Source organism: Fringilla coelebs (genome assembly GCF_963513975.1).
Source record: "Fringilla coelebs genome assembly, chromosome: 12".
In the NCBI taxonomy this organism is placed as follows: Eukaryota; Metazoa; Chordata; class Aves; order Passeriformes; family Fringillidae; genus Fringilla; species Fringilla coelebs.
The window spans coordinates 2,240,976-2,263,565 of NC_140038.1; the positions used below are offsets into that span (position 1 = coordinate 2,240,976).

At 42.3% G+C, this 22,590-nt stretch overlaps 1 protein-coding gene across 5 annotated transcripts in view; it reads right to left on the minus strand.

The window, feature by feature from the left end:
• The window catches only part of HERC1 (HECT and RLD domain containing E3 ubiquitin protein ligase family member 1), an 83,296-nt gene extending 79,374 nt beyond the window's left edge, over positions 1-3,922 (minus strand). For all 5 annotated transcript variants that reach the window (XM_084213864.1, XM_084213862.1, XM_084213863.1 and 2 more), the window contains exon 1: positions 3,808-3,922. The gene's annotated coding sequence lies outside the window, so the exon portion shown is untranslated. The remainder of the gene's footprint in view (positions 1-3,807) is intronic.
• Positions 3,923-22,590: the final 18,668 nt, after the last annotated feature.

Below are 22,590 nucleotides of genomic sequence, written 5' to 3' on the forward strand. Positions count from 1 at the left end.
AAATTATCATTATTGTTCAGCAGATAAACTTGGAAAATCAATTTAATCCATTACTTCTTCAGATGCTTTAAGGTTACCGAGACAAAAGCTGAGAATGCAAGGCGCTCCACACACCCAATCATCAAAGGCAGTTAGTGAAGAGGAGCTGAGAAGCAGAAATTCCCCATGCATCAAAACATGGCAACAATTGGAGCAAAGAAAGGTGCCTGATTTTGCACTGGAAAAGGGACAAAAACTATGGTGAGGTTTTAGCACTACCACTCTCCCCAAAAGGTAAAATCACTTGCATTTCTACTGTGTAGGGCAGTAACAATATTTTCAACCACCACAACACACAGGAACAAACATTTTCTTGCAAAAACTACAGAAGTTTTAAAGATGTATTTACTAGAAATCATGACTTGAAAACTCAGCAACAGACAGGAGAGTGCAATATGTACAGACAGTAAAAATTCAAACACATTCAACTTTCCAGTTAGCTGCATGTAAGCAGAAAGATGGACTACAGCCTTTAGACAGATAAGCAGATATATATACACATATATATAGATAGATCTATATATCTATATCTATATCTATATATAAAGGGGGCATATTAGAGCAATGGAGAGATACCTGTTACCAGGGCCTGTGGTGACAGGACAACAGCAAATGGTTTTAAATTGAATATGAGTAGGTTTACATTGGATATAAAGAAGAAACATCTCAATGAGGGTGGGGAGACATTGGAGCAGGTTGCCCAGCTAAGTTGTGGACGCCCCTTTGTGTTAACACTTCCTGCTAACATGTGCATTTCTTGACTCAGAGAACACCTACTATAACCACTTGAAAAAGAAACTTCTGTTGTGTAAATTCACGCATCTGTAAGGAAATGTTTTGAGGATGAAATTTCAGTATTATCTAGTCCTGACAGCAAAAGAAAAAATCATTACTAGTAAGGAGGATTCAAACTGAAGGCTCTTCTTTAAGCAGCAAATTAATTCCAACTTCCAGCAGAGAAGATGATTGCTTGAGCCACCTGAACATTCTCCCAAATAGCTTGGTGACATCAGGTCAATCACAACAGGCCAGGGAATATACCTGGCCAGTTCCAAGGTCACAGTTACGCTTGCTGTTGATGGGCAAATCCTGTAGCCAACTGGGCTCCAGACTGGCTTTGTTTTCTTTTTTTTCATATTAAGATGTTACAAGGGTTACTCTGAATGACTCTAACACTCAGCAAGCAGCTGCAGCACACTGGCACTCATTTCAAGCAGCCCTGTGACAGCAGAGCTTCGATTTCTGAGGGCTACTTCAGATGTTTTTAAAGAGCTAACACCTACTAGATTTGAATGTTCCACTTGACTGTCAGTCAGTGCAAGGGAGACAGACAAAAAGAAACCGTGGCAGCAATTTCAGAGTTTGAGTACTTCTGAGAGCCAATCACAGCAAACACAACCAGGACAGTGCTCACTATTCACTACCACGACTTTGACAGCAGGAAGTCAAAGACAGCCATAGAGAACTGCATCCTACTTCTAACTAAAACACACCAGTGCAAGATAAAAAATATCTCAAGTCACATGAACAGAGGAAGATTAAGTATCTGTACAGAATCTAAGGCTGGTGCTGTGAAAGGCTAATGACTTCCTAACAACCTATGACCAGAAACCAAATGCCTGCTCCACCAAGCCTACCTAAAATATATATAATTTCTGTCTCCATTACTTATTTTTAAAATGGGAATGAATGCATCTCTACCCATGAGTATTACAAGAATTATAAGACTAAAAAGAGAAAGAAAAATTGGAATACTATACATCTTAACATGTTAAACATACATAATTTTACTACTCAAACACAAATATTACTGCTAATTTCATATGTAGCTTTCCCCATCCTTAAAATGGTCCTACTCCGGTCATTACTGATAATTTAAAATATTAACATTATTAATAAATTAAAATATTAATATGCTTCTGCAGAGCACCCCTGTACTGTTTTCTTTGAAAAAAAACAACTTTATGGCTACCTCAGATCGGTAAACTAAAGTCAAAACCCAACAAAGATCTTTAATCAACTACTATCTATTTAATACAGTTCTGAAACAGCAGAACAAGTTTTCACTGTTAAACTATTTTTCAATTCACAGATTAAATGAATAAAAAATACAGTGTTATATTCTTACTATGCCAAGCAGTCTCTTGGCAAAAATACATCAAAGACTTGACATCCCTATGCTTAATTAACAATTAGAGAAACACCTCCTTTACACAGTTTCAAAAAATAATTTCAAGACTCCCACTTCAACTTACATACTTCCAACCCCATAAACTCATTTAGTCTTAATGTTCAACGAACAAAACATACATGATATAGTTAAATAAGAACACAGGAGCAGAGAGGAAAACCTCACTACAGGTTTGCATTCAGAGACAAAAAGCTTTAAGATGTTTCATTTTAAAACACAACCACTGTGGTAGAGCCACCTAACAAATTCCTCATAGGTGCAAGGCTACAGGAGACTGGCAATGCCATTCCATCCTGTAGCACAACATTGTACAGCTTTTAATCTTTCACACAAAAACCAGATTTGTCGTGGAATGGGAAAGTAGTAGTAGACTGACCAGGTACACAGTCTACCTTTCCAAATTAAATACCTATTATAAGTTCCCCCAAAACTATGTGAGACTTAACCCTGAGATCAAAGTCCTCCACAGTCCCACATCCCAGTGGAGCAAATGTGGTATATATGGTGTCTCTAAAAAGGAGCACTAAATTCAGCACATGTAAACTGAGGTTTTATTAAGAAATACCAGCATAGAACACTCTGCTAAACTACAAATCTGATCAACCTCATAAGACAACATACACATGCACATATACAGACACATACAGGATATGTTTACCTGTATATAGACCGCACACTTCCAGCTACAAGAAATTACACCACTCACGGGGAAACAATCAGCTTAGGTATGTGGCAACAGAAAATAAAATGTTTCAACTGCATTAAACCTCTCCTATGTACCCCGAAAGGGAGAGGGCATAACAATAGAATTCTGCCCTTTAAAAAACATGAAAACCAGCTTGTGTACAGCAACATCTCAATGAAATTAACCACATGCAGTTAAAAAAAAAAAAAACACCAAAACACAACAACAAAACAACTGCTAGGCCTTCGCTTTGAAATACAAAATAAATCATCTCTAAGTAAAAGTATACATATAATGTTTCAGTATTGCAAGCAAGAGCCAACAAACAGGCCATGGGAAGACGGTGCAATTCAGATGACAGGTCTGGAGATACAAGGAACACCTACCTACAGTCATTCACACAGTTGATGAAGGCAAACGTGACAAATTGCAGACTGAATTTTGTGACACCTGCCGGGTCCACCTGGGATGCACGTAGCCAGAGATGCATTTAACATTTAAAGGAAAATGCACGGCCACACTACAACAGCATTCGTGAGGAAAAAGCACAGGCTCCGAGGACCTCAGCCGAAGCACAATGTAGAATTCGCACAGTTTATGCCGCTTTGAAAAGGCACAAAAAGCCCCCACGAAGGGAGAAGAGCTGCCGGAGGACGCCCTTCCCTCTCCCTCCCTCAGCAACAGGGCAGTGACACCTGACCGGCCCCACCTGCCTCCCCCTCTCCTCACGGCCGCCTGCACCTTCCCCCGCTCCCGGACGCCCGCGGCTGCAGCTGCGGCCCCGCGGTGTTGTCGGGAGGGGAGGGCACGGGGAGAGCCATCCCGGCCCTGGGCTCGCCCAGGCCTCCCGCCCCTGCCCGCGCTCCTCAGCCCCACGCGGCCGCACGCTCACCAGGCAGCGGCGGGGGCAGGCGGCGGCGCTCGGCCCGGGAGCCCCGCGGGCCCGGCGGGGCGCGGAGAGCGGCGCACGGAGATCCCGCCGGGAGCCGCGTCCTCCCGGCCCGGATTGTCACAGGGAAAACATGACGCGGGCGGGGAGCCGCCGATCTCGCGGGGCTAGCGCGCGGCTCTCGCGAGAGCGCCGGCCGCTCCCCGCCTCCGGCCCCGCCGCCCCCCGTGCGCGGGCACGCGCGGCTCGCCGCCGAGGCCGGAGCGGCGGCCGGGGTTGGTCCCGGCGCGGGGGGAGCGCTGCGAACGGAGACGGTGCCCCGGCACCGGGCCTTATTGGTCTTCTGCCAGCGTCTGGAAGAGCAGACCAATGCTTTTGCATAAAAACCACCAAAGAAACAGGTCAGGGAAACGAAGCACGTAATTTAGGCCGGGATCCTGATGGAATTGATGTATTGGACATTAAGTGAAGAGAAATGGATGCCATATGCAGGGACACAAAGTGCAGAAAAGGCAGAACGAATCACATTAGAGGGCAAGCAGGAGTATATTAAAGTGTTTGCTTAAACAAAATGAACAACATAACAGCAAATAGTAAAACTGTCGCTGAGGAATGAAATTCCAAGTCTGAAGAAGGATAAAGGATGCAGTGAACATCGTCACAGGCTTAGATGGTGGCAGCAACAACAGCACACCCAGATGAGTGAGGACACAGCAGCAACAAACAGTGAGAAATCTCAGTTATCCCCACATGAATTGGTAAAATCCATACAATATTAGGGGTGTCATGATTGAATCGTTATACATTCACAGACTAAGTAAATGGGAAAACTGACAAGAAGCAAGAGGAAAACTGCAAGAAGGGACTGCATATGTTTGAGTACATCAGCCTAAGTCAGGAATACAATGGAAGCTTACAAAAATTAGTGATGTGAAATAGGTGAACAGGAAATAATTGTTTATGCTCTTCCAGTGGAAGAGCTAGAAGGTAACAAGAGGAACTAGTAGATGAAAAATTCAGAACAAGGAAAAGAATTGCTATTTCTTCATTCACATATAATTAAGCTGTAGAACACCTTGATGCAGGACAAAATTGAGTAGAAGTTTACCTGGACTCAAAAAGAGAATGGAAAAATACAGGAAAGAAAAAAAATTCATCCTCTGGTTGAAAAATGCCCCTGCCCACAGAAAGCCCTACAATATTTGGGGACACTTTCCTCTGTGCTTGCTCCTGCCTTTCCTTCCCAAGGCATGGGCTGATGGCTGGGTCAGACACGGTGCCAGTGGATCAGCGATCCCATCCTTATGTGCTTGCTCCTGCTTGCTCCTGTGCTTGCTCCTGCCTTTCCTTCCCAAGGCATGGGCTGATGGCTGGGTCAGACACAGTGCCAGTGGATCAGCGAGCCCATCCTTATGTTCTTGTCCTATAGCCTGGGTTTCCTGGATCTCTCCTCATTAGCCTTAATGCTTTATTCTGAGTTATGAAGTGATAGGGAGGTCCCTAATGGTAGAGCTCAGCTCCCTGGAGGGACTGTTGCATTTCATGACATAAATTCCAACCAAAATTGGAGGAAATGTCACTGACCACTTTGGAGACACATCCCAGGTATTGATGGCTTTTCATTCTGCCCCCTAAAAGGCAACTCAGGGATGCACAGTGCTTTGCATTAGAATAAAACTTGAATGCCTTGCTTTGAAAAGTCTGGCCCAACAAGCTAAAATTCACAGACTAAGAAAAAAGTCTCTGTTAGCAATTTACCTGTGTAATATCAACCCAAAGGAGAATGGTCAAGACAACCCATTTTTGTTCAATAAGTTGTAATATTTTTTTTGTTTTGTACCTCTAACTACACCAGCTAATCTTTTATCTAAAATCATAGTCAAACTCTGCTGTGAATGAGCACCTTTGTTGATGAGACCACCTATGCTAACAAATACCATCAAAATAGGGGTAAACTATAAAAACATTTTAAAGCATTCCTTAAGTATTTCAAATATGTAAGCTAAAGGATGCTGTATAAGAAATAAACTTTAAAAAATCAACAGATACATGAAAACACATTCAGTGCAGACATGTCCAGCAGATCTGCCATTCCACAGAAGAGAAAGAAGAATAAACAGACACACTCAGCAGGATGTGCTCTTCTCCATGTTCACATGCCCCTCGCCCACACACATTAATCACAACATGAAGACAAAACCTTATTACTAACTCCAGCTTTTATGGCTTGAAGGCTCCACCTGCAGCCAAACATTGTATAATTCTCAAGGAATTTCTTAGGTTCACAAATGTCTAATGCTTTTAAGTTACGTACACTTAAATATTTTCACAAAACCGCAAGGTTTTCTGTTTTATTTGTCAAGTCTTCACCCAGCCCATCAATCTCTGCAGTACTGAGAGTCAGGGGCTCTCCCCCTGCCATTTGCCTGGATGCAGGTGGTAGGGCTGGATGCAGGTGCAGGGGCTCTTTCCAGAGGTTCACTGATCTCAGAATTTAGGTTAAATTGGAGGACCATTGCTATTGCAATGCTATGAATGGCTATTGCTATCAATAGCATCTTGGTGAATTCTCACATGAAGCTTGTTTATTAGATAGAAACTGTTAATATTTAATATTAACTACAATCTTTGATAAGTCAAGTGACTTCCACAGTTTCTCCTTCAGAGCTAGACCCCCAGTGCCTGAGCTACTGTCTGCATCTACAGCCAGCTGGACTCAGGATCTCCAAACTGGAATAAAACCTAGCATGGCAAGTGATCCAGGATGAGGAGGTCTAGTCCATCACTCTGTACCAAGTATTGTGAGAATTACTGAGAACCCAAACAAAGCAAACAGCATTCTAGCCTACAGTAGCTCCAGTAGGTCTGAAAATAAGGACATAAATAAGGGGAACAAATCTACATTTGCTCTGGTGCTATCAATGGCCGTCACCACAACTCAGCCACCTTATCTGAGAGTCAATTATCATTAAATGAAAACATAGTACTTGCATCCTTTGGAAATTGCAGAGGCTCCTGAAACTCATTTGGGTACCCTGAGGACATAACCAGAGGAAAGATGAGCCCTCCAGCCACCTGCAGCTATATATTAACTGGGTGAATGTAACAAAAGAAGTTGATAAGAGTTTTATGGGACACCCCTAGACATAGGCCAGGAATACCTGAATCACAGCTTTTCAGTAGGCAACATCATCCATCCTCTTCCCCCTCCTTCACAGCAAGCATAAGCAGAAGTATTCAAAACTACAAATCTCAAGAGTTCAGCCCCTAATGTCCCTGACTGCAGGACATTCAACCTCCATTTCTATTTCCAAAATAGTTTCCATCTTACCTTCAAAGCACAGAGGGAGGCCAAGAGAAAGCCCATATGATTGATCTTGGAGGTTTCAAGAGAAAGGAGGCTGTAGATAGTACCTCTGTTGTATCTGTACTCTCACCTCTTCTTTAAAACAGAAAGAATCCTTCATGATACAGACCTCTCAAGTCCCACCCACAGTCTTCCTCCTTCCCAGCTTCACTTGGACTAAGGCAGATTTCTTCCAGCATTTAGCTCTACAAGACCTGTTTTACATCAATGATTCCCTATTACTTTGCATGAGTTACTGCATTATTTATTAGCTTAAAATGTACTGTTACATAATCTCATCAAATGTACTTTTAATATTAAGCAATGAAAAGAAAGGTATAATGACAGAACAACACACAATTTAACATCAAACATTTTTCTGACTATTAATAATTATCCTTTACTTTTTTAGTAACCACATTTAACTCTTCCTCCTCTTCTGATCCAAACATTTCACCAGGGCTGTGAGCAATTCCACTGTCACTATTTTTGTAAGGTCTTTTTTTTATAATGCAGTGCCTAGGACAAGACCTAACATCCAGCATGAGGCTATGCTATTTATCTAGGGCTTATTCTTAACTACTTTTCCACAATGCAGGATAATTTTGGATCATTACAGAAAATGGGAATTTATATATTAAATACCTCAATTAACTGTGTTTTGATTTTACTGACTTCTCTTTTTCCAGCAGACTTTGCTAACATTGGCATGCATTGCTGTTGTCATGGCAATGAAAGGAGTCTGTATGGTTTGGGATGTGACTCAGAAAAATTTTATACAGAAATGGGCCAACAATTACAACAAAGGACATTGAATGTTTCTGTGCCACCAGTTAATAAATGTTCAACGGAAAAAAAAGAAAGATCCCAAATCTGAACAAATGATACTGAACAAAACTTGATTGGATAGAAGACACCAAATTATTACTTGTGACCCTCTCTTGCATTTAGGCCTCTATGTATAGCTTCATCACCCCCAAGAGTAATTAAAATCACAGTGATCTGCCTGGGCAGTTACTTAACCATAACAGAACCCAGATTCGCCCAAAGAAAATAGTGTTTAGAAATATGAGAAGTCCTGTATTGTGGACTTATCCCAATAAAAAACAGTCGGGAAGCCATCATCTCTGTGAGGGCTCATTCAAAGGCAAGGCTCTTCTCATGGCTCACAATTTACATGAGGCAAAAGCGAGGCAAGTTTGCTAATTAAAAGATGAGGTAAGGAGCTTGTGTCAGTCACTGAGGAGGTGTGGACAGAGCGGTTGCAAGCACTAAAAAACATGACTAAAGCCAACCTACACCAATCTATGAAATGCATGGAAAAATTATTTTTAGCTAGACATTCACCTATGTCTTCCATATGTTACTCATGACAACACTGGCTCTTTTCCTGTGGATCCAAGGTATGTGAGGAGAGCTGTTATTAGATCATTTGCCTGGGCAGGGATGCCAAATATGAAGGCACTGAAATATATGCATCTGTGTCAGCCCTTAATTTCATCTTCTGATTCATGTTCTGGAGTGACAGTTCCTGTTCATATCAAGCTGAGCCATACTAGGTGTTATTTATTAGAAAGCAATCTAAAGCCACATCCACACGGCCAGCTGGCTCTTACCCCAGTACAAATCATCAGTGCCACATAATCAGCAGTTTCAGAGCTCAGGATTGCAGGGAGTTGTGTCACTTCTTCACTGTTGGACTCAACGGTGAAATGCAGGGTAGGAACCAGTCTGAAGTAACCTCAGATTTAATATCTAGTTCAACCTTTCTTTAGCTAGCTGGTAACTTTTTCAAACTGTTTCACTCAGCCTAGCTTTGTATCAAGGTTCCACACCTCAGAAATGCCCTTGGCCAACCCAAGACAGGAAACATTCCAGTGAACCACTGGGGAAAAGGCATGGGAATCAAGAGGGATTTGCACTAGAAGACAATGAATGATAATATCATGGGGAAATTAAAAGGATTACGTGTGAGCAACTAAGTAACAACTGAATTAATACACAAGACTAATTCCAAACTAATCTGTGTATGGATATGAAACATTCTGAGCATATGTGGCAAGCAGGTTGCTAGGACTTCAAGAGGATTAGTAATTCTCATTACCTCAATATGGTAGCATCCAGTACACAGCTACAGTGCAGCTGAAACATTGTGCCACAATAATACCTATATGCATAAAAATAATGGGGAGTACTAATCAACAAAAGAGAATGGCCAATGGTCAAAGTACCATTCATAGGATTGCCATTCCTAGCTGCATTCTTATGGGTTGCTCACAATTCCTTTGAGGTCTCATGAGTGAATTTTGGTGCTCTGCTTTAAAAACCCCTGGTGTACAACCCTGTAGTGTGTCTCCACTTCCCATGCTTTTAGCAATACAGTCAGGAAAAGTGCCTGTCACAATTGCTTTCCCCTCCCACACCCTGTAGTCTTACCTACTCAGTGAGCAAGACCTTTGAATAGAAGCAAGGCAAAATGGCAGCACAGGGCTCTAACAACCCCTTTGTGCTGACTGCTGCAGACTCCCTGTTCCTTTGGTCCCTTTGCATTTCAAGTTGAGGGGTTACCCATCTTCCATGGCCCCGGAGCAAGAGGAGCACACAGACCTTGGCAGGACACGAGGGGATGGACCCGAGCTCTGCCAAATCCAGCACGCAAGAGCTGTGTGCATCCCCAGCAAGCTCAGAGCCCTCCCAAAAGGGAGCACCCACAGGGTTGCACCGGTTAATATTCACAGAGAGTTGCACAATATCAAACTGGGCTCAGTAGCAAAGGAACACTTGAGCTGTTTTGAGCAAGCATCGTTCTAGTTTCTTCAATGGAATCCAAGACAGGTGAAAAGTTTAGGAAATAAAGACTAAAGTTTACAAGCACAGCATTGACCCACTCCCCATTTCCATAACCAGAAAAAAAGCCTTTATTTAGAGGGGATCAGTAAAGCAAAAAGCTTCAGTTTTTTTCACTGAGGCCATCTAACCCTAAAGTCCCCTTCCTCATTATTTCTCTCTGAAGTAAGTTATACATCTAAGTACTGGTACAGACCTGCTTTCAAATTACTCTAATGTTTTTGCACGAATGTAAAATACTATTATTCTTTACCACATTTTTTCCATGCAAGATCCTATACGTCATTTCTTTCATCAAGAATTTAATTTTGAAAGTCAGAATATATAATAATCTCATAAAAGGCAAATATTAAACCTAGGAAAAGCTTTTTTTTTTTTTTTAATAATTGTGAGTTGGGTTTTCTTTGCAGAATACAAATGCATAAAAAAAGAGAGCTGTCCTCAAAATTAGCAACATTCCAAGACCATGATTACACACAATACTCAGGTCATTGTGCCACATGAAACCTGAAGGCCTGAAAGATACTGAAACACCTTTCGTCTGTACAGCGTATTCAAATACACTGTTTAGCATTTTAAGAAAGAATTTCTTTTTCCACATTATCTAGATCATTCTTCAGAATAAATCAGATAAAAATTAAAACAAAAGATTTGCAAAAAAATCTTTTTAGGGGAAAAACCCCAAACTTAGAACTCTGTTTTTGCCCCAGAATTCCTCTTTCTGAACTTGAGCTACAAAAGCAATTGATTTTTCTCTGAGTTTATCTTTCTTTTCAATTCTGACACCTTTATGTCATCCTTGCTCATGCTCCATTCCACCATTTCACTACTTTTCCCTCCCTTTTCCTAACAGATATTTGTCTAGTGCTCTAGCTGCTGGGGTTTTTAACTGACTTTTCTTTCAGTCAGACAGGCTTCTGTCAGTTCATTAACATTTTTCTGGTCTTTAACTCAAAGTGAATATTCCAGCTGTTGTCTGAAAGCTGTACAATGAGGAATTATCCTTGTGCTTTCATGAATCAATGACTACTCTGTAAGGCTAAAAGCAGTTCTTCTCTTCCCATTGTTTTCACATTTCCTCTCATTCCATTTGTTCTTGCATTCAATTTTTTTTTCCCCAGCAAACACCACAAGACAAATATTACCCTCTCACACCTTTCACTTTGAGATCTCACAATATTTTTCAACAAGAATCCTCTTTCCCTTAGATGAGGGGGGAAAAACGTACAAATTGGATAGAGTTATCTCATCCCAATATGTCTAGCACAGGCTGTGTTTCAGTACAGCATGTTACCTAATATTCTCCTTTTACAACAAAACACCTGCTTATAGTGGTCTGTGTAGAAGGCACTGGTAACGTTCCAAACCACTTTTTTCCTGTCCCACACAGCTCCTTGGGCTGCTTTCACCACAGCACCTGGCTCCTGCTGGGCAAGGAGCGTGCCCACTCACAAGGGAGACTCGGAAGTGTAACGGTCACTTTCCAAATGAATATGGGAAAAGAAAAAATCTTTCACTTGGAGTGCTATCATCTTCATTTCAGAGAGGTCAAAACTAAGCCTAGACAGATGGAGCAACTTTTCCAATACCAGGGTTTAACCCAAAAGCCCAGAGCTCCTTCCATGTATTCTGGATTTGAATGTGCCATGAAATCCTGGACTTGAAAGACAGAATCACAGAGCATCCAACAGACATTTCCTCTTTGACATAGCTAATTCAGCCCTAAATCACCCAGAAAAGAGATGAGTTAAAACATTTATATAATTAAACACTAATAAACACTTCAGCCAATTCCACAATGTGAATTATGAAAACAGGTAAGAGCCTATAAAAGGGATTAAAAAAAAAAAAAAAGGAGGAAGTAAGAAAAGATCAAGGCAAATACACAACGGACAATTCATTTAAAACCCCATCCTACACCTACTTTTGAATTTTCTCCAAATGGACAATATCAGGCTCTACATAGTGTTAAATCAATTTAATTACAGAATCACATGGAAAATAACATTTAAAACCTTTCACTCCTCTTCCCAAGAGTGAAACCAAATTACTACCCAACACACCTTAGTAGTTTTCTCTTTTTGTTTAAAAAAAGCCCGGAATTCCCCAAACAGAAAAAGAAAAACACAAAATAACCCCAAGTTTTGCTTTGAAATGGAAAGCAGTTCCATTATATAGAAATGTTTGGCTAGATGAATGGAAAGCTCTGCCCTTTGCCCACAAAGGGCTGCAAAGAACATCCTATTTAACCAAGCTGATGTCCTAAAGATCAGACCATCAATACATCCTCTGAGTAATTTGCATGTGTAGGATGGGATGTAAGTTATCACTATCTGAGCTTTATGGATCATTTTTTGAATTAGCTTAGAAATTCTTTATGTCAGTTTTCTGCTTCCAGCTGAAGAACTCCCCAGGTTCCTACTCCCCACTATCACATATGGAGTTTGCCATATCAAAGTACAATTAGATGCCTGCTGTGCTAGCCTTTGAGCGAGGAGAGGCTTTGGGATCCTTTTTGGTCCTGCTCTCACATCTGTATTTCAGTGAGGTTATACTGTGCTGAATATTGGTGCTGAGAACAAAGTCCAAGCTATGGAATTAAACCTACTGATAAGAAGGGTGCCAGAATGGCTAATTTCAGCATGGTGACATGGGAACGAAAACAGGCATCTCTTTTCTGTTGCTGTGGGGTGTCACAGAATCAAAACTCCTATTGCATTGAAAGGACATGGTACATGGACAATGCCTAAGGACAGTGGATTGGCCCACACCCACTGCCATCTCCTACACCTTCCCTAATCTTTGCTGCCCACACTGTTCAATACAGTGACCCTTTCCCACCTGTCCCAGCTTCTCCTCAGTGTCATTCCCCTGCTGCCCTCATTCACTACCCTTTCTCCCCTTTCAAAGAACATTTTCCAATTTGCCTCTCTTTCTCAGTAACATGTGAACATGTGACTCAGCCCCCCTGCACTGCAAGGCCAGCCAGTCTGCAAACACACTTTATTCTAGTTGGCCTCTGCTCAGTACATGCAACATGACCGGCGCAGCAGCCGCTGTCTCGCAGGGCCAGGGGGATGTGTGTCCTTTAGCCTGGCATGGAGGAGCTCCAGTGGAAGGAACACTGTGACCTGGTGCCTGGAAAGGCAGTGCGTCCCATGTCAGTGCTCATTCCCTTCCTCGGGCAGAGGAGAAGCTCCAGCATCGGCTGAGTGTAACAGAGAAGTTGGGGGAGGCACAGGAGTGAGAGAGTTTGGTGTTTTATTTTGTCTGCAATATTTTCAATGCTGGGATTCTAACTGGCTCACCATCATTCACAAGCTGTCTGTCAGATGTATAGCCATAGGCAACAGAGAACAAACTATTTTAAATACCTGGAAATGCCACTCCAGAAAATGTCCTTAGCTCTTCTTCCATGTAACAGGTGTCTTAAATATATGCCAAAGGAATTAAAACCAAAACCAACGTCATCCTTTCAATGCAGCAGTTGAATAAAACAATACAAATTAATATTATTGTTCATGTGCTGCTGGAAGAACGATTTTTAAAGTTCACGACTGAAGACAAAACAAACAAAAAAACCCCAGTCATTTACTTTGGCCACACTTTAGAAGCAATGCAACAGTCATGACCCAGCTAAACCAAAAGCAGCAAGGTAGTTGAAGCAACATGGACAACACTTTCTATTACATTATACACACCATGTAAGGGTGTCTTCCTTGAATTAAAAGCTGAAATGCTACTGTGAAAACAAGGAATCAACACTACAGGAAGGTAATGAAGAAGTACACAGCAGCAGCAGTTTGCAGGAAAGTAATTTGGGACATATGGATTGAGAATGCTGAGTAAACACCTGCTCAAGATTTGAAAGAGAAGGTAGCCTGAAGAAACATTGCTGGGTCTTGCCTCCAGACTTCAAAGGACAAAGTATTAAGTGGAAAACTGTTATAAATACACTGTACAATTAGTGAAAGAGAGAGTGATCGCTTACACCAGGCCTTTCCAAAAGCAGAAGTGTAGTCCTGCTGGCCTGGGCAAAAAGGAAGCACCCTGACACAACACCCATCAACCCAGACTACTCTGCTTGCTGGTTGTCCATTACTGGCAACTCTTGGGCAGAAGCCCTGACAGGACCTGTAGTGACGCTCTCCAGCACCCCTCTGCCAGGACCCCTGCACACACCCAGTCCTTAGGGTTTATCTTATGATCCCATGCCCTACCAGGGAATTATGGGGATGAAACTGCACCAGACCTGAGCACTAGAGAAGAGATTAGGCTGTCAAGCACATGGAGCAGGAAGACAATTAGGCAAAACCATAGTGAAATAAGAGGAGGGCAGGTATCTGCCTGTCCATCTTTCCACACACTGATGTAGGACATGTGAATTTTCAAACCAAAGTTCATTTCAGTCCAGGCTGCTCTAACATGCTCCAGGATCCACAGCCATACCTAAACTGAGGCAGGACAGATAGAAAGTTTACAGCAATGAAAAGAGCACAGACATGGGCTCTTCCTTTGAAGAAGGCCACTGAGAAGGATTTTCAGGTTTTGCAAAGACAGGAATGCTTAGATCTAAATAGAGAAAGCGTGCAGCATAGGTCAAAGGTCCTTCAGAAGAGCATTTGGTAGACATGTGTAACTCTGTCCTTCAGAGAGTTCAGGGTCAGACTTTTAATTCAATTCTAGATGTTCTCCTCTATCTGAAAAGAATGGTTTTTACAGCATGAGAAATCAGGCTGCGCTGCACAACAGTTTGACATAGGAAGGTGACATGGAAGAAGGACTGCAGGCCAATATAGGACAGGAAACAAAGGACAGCCCTTGGATCCCAGCGGAGCAGCAGGGCACAGCTCAGGCATGCTGAAAGCAATTAGTGCAGTGGGAAACGGGCCAGCCTGCCATGGCCAGCAGCCATCCCTGCTCAACAGCTACAGGGCATCTGCACTGCAGCTTGACACGGTGCCAACCACGGGGCACCTCCAAACACACAGTGTCACTCCATATTTTGGGATACTGGAACAGAGAACAAAAATATACCACCTTGCAAATGTGTAATGCCACTGGGCTGCTTCTATCCGGATAGTGAGATCTGTGAGGAGCAGGGTTCCTCAGGGGAGCAGCCTCGGGCCGGGCAGCTCAGCCTTCCACAGGCTGGGTGTCCGAGCCCTAAGTGCCCTAAGCCTGGCGTCTTTGCAAGCTCAGTGATTATCAGCTCTTAGTGATTTCCATCTCTTTTATAATTTCAGCTCTTTGCTTGCTAAGGTGCTGGCCACAGTGGCTTCCATGCAGATGGAGAGAGAGGAGAAGGCAGCCTCGGAGATTCCACCATGGTTTATTTGCAGGGTTCACGAAGGGTTCCGACAGCAGCTCTTCTGCCAGAATGGGCCAGGGTGGCTGCTTATATAGGGTTAGGAGGGATTGAAAACTGACCAATTGTAAGGGTTAGGGGAAACTAGCCTACAGGGTCACAGAGAGATAAACTAGGCCAGAGAAGCTAAGTGAAGATTCCACGCTTAGCAATTCGGACTCAGCATTTCCTTATCTCTAAGCCTACATCCTCCATGGGGCCTCAGCCATCTCAGTGTCCACTACAAGCAAATGCCCAGCAACCTCTCACAGTAGTGAGTCATCATTTCTGTATCTTAACTATGAAGTGATCAGATGCTTAACTCCCCTTAAGTTACAGTTCAGTAAGAAGTTAAGAAAAAATAAGCATGAATCTAGTCTTTTCATAAACATGCTCGATTTTTGCGAGCAAGAGCCCATGTGACAAAACAAGGCAAGTTAATCAGCGTCTTGCTAAGCCTTAGAGGATATTTCACAGCATTCTGAAAGCTGCCCAGGACTAGACGGTGCTCAGACACCATGTACAAACATGGAAAGGGATTTTAAATAGAATATTGTAACAAATTTGCTATTTTCTTTTATGTGTTCATTAGCTAAGCCATTTGAGGACCACATACATTTTTATTACAATGTATCTCAATTTGGATTTTGTATCTTAAAAGCATTTGGATCAGAAGAGATCTTGGCTAACGTTTTATAGCTCTACACATAACTTTCTCTGAAGTCACTGCCCTCAAAATCACTGTCCTATTTACATTTTTACTGAACAAAATTCAAAAGTAAACAGTGTGTCACTTCCCAAGCACTTAAGACTTAACATGTGCTCGGGTGAAAACCCCGAGTCTGGCATGAACTGTTCTGCCTGAGAACAGCTTCACTGACATGCTATTTCAACAGAGCATAAGAAAGCTGCAGTACTCATTAGAAAGCAAAATTGGTAAGGAGAGAAAATCTTTACTTCATGCAATTAGAATGATGCTAGGACATTAACATGACCTTTCTTTTGGCTGGCAATAGCTGTGCATAGCTATTAAGTACAGGAAAAGTTTATTGTAGATAAACATTATGAAAGCTCGATTAAAAGCAGCTGCATAAAAATTGATTTGAAAAGTACATAAGATTTTATAACTTTCCAATTTTTTTTTTTAAATTTGGTGGTTTTGAATTTTTTCTTTTTTTTTAACAAAACTTCCATGTAATCTTTTGTTTCTCTAGAGAGTTCTTAAGCAAAGCTGCTACAAGTACAAAAAAGCATAAGAGGCTGGGTGGGGTAAGGGGAAACCTGTGTGAAGGAGCATTTAAGCGTTCCTAGCTTTCCTTTGCTACCAAATAAAATGTCTTAACTTGATAATAAATGAACACTAGTGTTGATTCAATACAGAAAACTAGCTTTTCAACTGATTCTTAGACTCCCATGACAATGTTGCAGTCGAATTTCCCTTTCTTTCTTCCATTTCTTCTGAGAAGAAGAAATATATTCTGACAGATACTTGTAGAATTTTTTTTGCCTTAAACTTAAGCAAGTCACACATTTTGGTTTCCAAGCAGATTTTTCTTGATTTTATTAATTATTTTTCTTAATTACTGCACATCACCTTGCAGGTTTAAGTTTAATTAGTTTCAAAACAGACTGAGATAGACACTGGTCCTAACCAAAGCCAAGAGAAATAACATTTCAGCGCCTCTTAATAATACTTACAATGGTTTAATTGAACTCCCGAACAAATTTTGATTTTTTTTTATTTTATTTTATCAATTGCTTTATCAGCCTTAAATTCAGGTGCCGAGATTCAATACCCAAAACACCTTTGAGAACCCACTCTCAGGTCCTGGCACAGGTGTAATGCATAGCACAGCAAGCATTGCCATGTGAGGTGTATTTACTTGAATCAGAACCATCTGTGCTGCTCACAAGCAGTGGAGAAAAATGAAATCAGACTGATTTAGTCATTTAAGGGCGTGCATTCTATCAGCTTGCCAGGAAAGCCCCACTGAGCTCATTTGATGCTCGAGTAGGAGACATGAACAGAGATACTAGAACACCTGTTTTGAAATGTGTCTTTTGATCCCCCAAAATATAACTTTTTCTGGAGGAAATTTTTTTTTCTGCAGTCTTAGAAGAGGGACTTTCACTGATTCTTCCACTAGGGAGTGGAAAATAATGTAATTCTTTTCACAAATGAAAAGTTCTCTGTGTGCAGAGTCAGGAACATAGGCCAAACCATGTGGGGACTGCTTGAAAAGTTTCCTTTAGGCCTTTAGTCAACCTTCTGGAGCCCAAAATATTCCCTCCATCAGCCCTGCTACCTGGTGGGACTGGGAATGCCACATTCCCCTCAGTGCCCTTTGGAGCGATAAGAGTTTTATCACTCAGGGTGTTGCTTCCAGGCTACGACAGAAGGAGAAGGAAATGCTACATCCACCACAGCCTCAGAAGAGTATTTATCTACCCCTTGCAGATAAATGAGACTTTGCAGATAAGAAGTACCTTGTCAGCAGCCTGCCCTTAACCGTACTGTATGCAGAAAAAGCGTCAGGCCGCTCCAGCTGTGTGCAATGGATCACTTACAGGAGATACACAGAGCAGCTCCTGAACAGCTAGCAGCAATTCCAGAATGTGGCCCTCTGATTTTTCAGCACGTTTTCTAAGAAGCTCGAATCCTCCTCACAAAAACACTAATAGGGACAGGTCAATCCCCTTGCTTGCTAAAATTCACCTCCTTGACTGGTGATCTGTGTCTCTCAAAATACACAGTTCTGCCAGAATCTTTCAAAGCTCCTGCAGCTCATGCAGTTTATTAAAGATCAGGCATCCCCTTTTATATCAGCAGTAACAAAGGGAGAGACAGATGCTTCAGATCACCGCCGCTGGGAAGTATTTTAATTAATTTCAATTACAGGAATTGCTTGAAGCTAAGGGACACTAGTGCAGGTTTTGTCATGAAGACCCTGTCCCAAAAGGCATTTAAAGTCGTGTCCCAGACTTGCAGGCAGCATTGCCATTTTTCTCACATTCAGGTATTGCTGTGCTTTAATTTTGGTTTAAGTTGACAGAAGAAATTTTTAGTGCCCTCTTCTGTTAGTAAGAGTTTTCTAGCAGCAGATAGTTTCAGTGGTGTGAGACCCTGCTTGGTCTACCTTTAAAACTAGACATGAATTACTTGCACAGATAGTTCTAAAGACACATGGACTTGGTATGACATTTGGTGGTGAAAAAGCTATTTCCCCACAGGGCTTTTTGCCCCATGTAACTGTTACTTATCATGTAACTGAACTTATCAAAAATGAAACCCCATCTGAAAACTCCATTAAGTTTTACTTTGCTCAGTGGAGCCAAAGCCAGAATAAATGTTCATCATCATCAATGGGGAAAAAAAATTCTCAGTTCCATTTTTAACAGTCCATAGCCTGTTGATTTTCAAAACAAACAGAATGAACATCTGGAATTCTTCCAGTGACTTTTAAAAGAAATAAAGAGTCAGTGCTCCTTGAAATGAAAAATCTGAGTGGAAGTACAGTTTGGGGTGAGGAGAACAAGGGAAGAAATCTGCATCAAAAGATGGCAAGAAAGGAACTCACAAACTCTTGCAAACATACTCCATTGTTTGACAATTTAGAAAGGTGTACTAGCACATTTATCTTCATTCTGCTCTCTAGGGATTTTGTTCAGAGGTCTTTCCCTTCCAGGTACTCTTATTGAAGATCACTGCTGTTTCTGAAGTGATTGAAACCCCACCTCTCCTGTCACACCTGCCCCAAACCATACTTTCCTAGATAGAATATCTGCATTGAACTTACATTTTCTGCCTCCTCAGCCCTTATGAAACAAAAAGCAAACTTCATTTTCATGAAAACTGCATCACTTTTTTCCACAATATTTTATGAAAAGCGAAAGCTGGCAGACTTTTCCTTGTGAACATATGGATCTCACTGATAAGGCTATCTCAAGCACTTAGTCTGTGCTATGGTATGCAGTCTGGGCCACCTTAGGTGTACCCCACCCATGTTTGGCAGGCTCTAAGAACTCTTCCACTAAAAACAGCAACTTTGATATGTGCTAATGTTCAAAATCCTTGCTATGACTCTACAATTATTAATTAGCATATCAAACAAACTGCCTGCCCTCTGAGGCACATTCAATCCCTACAAAAAAGACACTGAAGGGCAGGGACCTACTACACCAGGTTAAAATAAAAAACTGCAGGTGCTTTTCCCCACCATTAAAAGAAAAAATTTTAAAAGCTTTTCAAGTGCTTTTCAGCACCTCATCAGAGCCCTCAAAACATTCTACACATAATAGAAAAACATTCCCATAATTACTAATGGGCCCTAGATAACTGACAGAATAAAAAATGCATACCTGAAACCCAACTCCTCTTTCAAGGCTTCTTTCCTTCAGTGCTGTACTGGACCGTGGGAGCGTGTCTACCCCTGGAGGCAGCCCTGAAGTGTCACCTGGAATCGGGCACCAAGCTCCTCCTGCACAGATGGCCAAGCCCTTCAACACAGCTACCAGAGGTGCTGCAGCTTCTCTCTGGTTCTCTCTCTTCGAGAGAGGTTACTCAGAGCACAGGGAGTGAGCATTTGTCACTACCCTGGTATTGAGGGCTCTCAGCTGAGAAGGGGTGAGACCTCTGGGAGCCACAAGGCACACAAAGACCATTTCTGTATTTTAGCTCAAACGCCTTAAGCACACATTTTAGTGTGTCACTAAATGGCCTCAGCTCTCAAAGAAAACAAAGGATGACACTCATTGGCTCTGAGCATCGACACCCAGGAAATCACCTCTGGAATGGAGCTGCTCCAGCTAACTGTGAAAAGAAACAAGCAGCTTTTGCTCCACAGAGCAGAGGCTTCCGAAAAACACAAGTGGTTCAACATCACTGTGTGCAACTGCGACATCTCTGTGTGCAGAAAATACAGCTGTCCCTCCTGGTCTAACAGCAGTCTTAAAAAATCTATATTTACCAACCACAGCAAAAACTGAGGTCCTTGCAGCTCCACACACATGACTCTTTTTACCTCTCCATCAGTAACACCAGGATACACTCCTCAAGAAGATCATAAATTGTCTTACATGCTCTAGAAAGCCCAAAACTAGAGATCTAAATAATTTTATACAGTTTGCTCTGCTTACTGATTAGTCATTTCATAAGCATGCTTCCATTTACAACGGCATTCCAGTCTCAGTATAGACTCTGCATTAATAACTCTGGGAGATCATATATTCTCCTGTACATTATCCTTTTTCCAGCATTATGCATGTCAAATGGAATAGCTCTATGAATTCGGTCCTTAGGATTAAAAAAAACCCCCAAAACTCTAAATGTAGGTCAGTATTTGCGTAACAGCACAACCTTGGGGCACAAGTCACAAGCCTGTTAACCAGTTAACCACAGGTCTGTCAACTTCTGACCCCTGGCATGACACACCATGTTTGGTAAGGGATCTGCCCCCGCCAACTGGCTTTGGATCTACTTCAACTACACAGCCTGCTCCATGTCATTCCAGATGTCCTACAGAGACCCTCCTGGAATTTCTTCCTGGCAGAATAACCAAACTTCAGGAAAGGATCTGGAATCTCTAATTTGCTGATTTGCTCATAGGAGTACAAACCCTGTGCTCATAGGCACAGACACACACTGTGCAGGGGACACTGCATATTTAAGTACTGGCTTGCAGAGCGCTCCTGTGCCAGACTCAGAAAAGTCATTCTTCCTGCTTTGATCCAGGGAAACAGAGCACTCCAGATGACAGAGAAGCATCACATATTCCCAACTTTCCACGATCATGAGCTTTGAGTCATTCACATTTCAAAATCAGACTTCACTTGTTGCAGACTTCTGAGGACTCAACTTTATATGCCACAGCTTTTAAAGGCCCAGCATGAACTAAGACAAGATTAAAGGCCCAGCACCAAGACCAAACCTCCATCCTTACGTTCTTTTCTCTTGAATTACATAACTAGGACTAAACCAAATGTAGCATTTCCTGTCCTTTGCTAGCTGCATGAGAGGCTCTAAGCTAAAAACTAGAAAGGCTTTTCCACACCTCAAACAGTAAATCTAATTAATTTGAAATTTAATACCAATACATTACAGCATATTTTATGTATATGGATTAAAAATATTTAAAAGATAACTGAATTACCTCACAGCTTCTTTTTTACCAAATAATTGTTATATTAAGACAATTGACACGCACACAAGATACTTCAAACAATTATATTTAACAAAGCATTGTACATAGCTCACCAGGTTCATCCTTGGGAAAAACATTTTAGGAAATACTGATGTGACACCATTTTTCTTAGGTTTTCTGCTGAGCAGATACATGCCACCCTAAAAAGGCTGTGAATGAGCACGGTTCCAAGTAGAACAGGAAAATGTCACAGCTCTGATGGATGGCCACAAGTTGTAGCAAACTGCTATAAAAAGCCAATGCTCAGTAATAGTCTCTGCACCTACCTCTCAATAATAACAGCAAATACACCAGCAGTGACACTCTCAAACAGGAGACTCTCAAACAGGCTCTGGCACAAGGACTTGCAGGTAGAACCCGGCTTCTGGCTCACCCATGTTTCTGATACGGGGTACGCTGTGTACAGGGCATGGTCACAGATCCCCGTGCACACACCAGCCCCAGACCCACAGCCAGGACAGCCATTCCTTCCCATCTTCTCAGACAGCCAAGGCCCATTCTCCACTCCATCAGGGCTCCCCGAGGCATCTCCTAAATCCAACCTTCCCTCAGCAAAGTTACTCACCGTGACAAGGACCACGACTTCTTGTCCATTTGAAACCGTCACACTCTCAACTCATCAAGAGCTCTGCCTCAGGGCCAGCCTTCTGCCCCTGAGCCTCAGCAACACACCTGCTCACTCCAGCAGGGCTACAGGCCTGGCCATCCCCCACGTGCCGCCGACCCTTTGTGCCCCAGCTAGATGAAGTTTCCTGTAATATCACTTCGTCAGGCTCATGATCACTTAGAGGTAATGGTTCCTGCCAGCCCTGTTACGGACTTGGTTCCGCTGGGCTCTGAAGAGGAGCGCGTTTGTTGTGGGTGGGGAGGAGGCCCAGCGTTTGCTGGGGGCAGGTGAGCGGGCCAGGGCCAAGGGTGATTGGACAAAGACATCAACCAATCATTCGACACCCTGGGGAAACGATTGGCGCAGGATGAGCCAATGGGAGCCCCGAAATCCCGCCAATCGGGCAAGGATCCAAATCCCACCAATCCTGGGCCAAGGG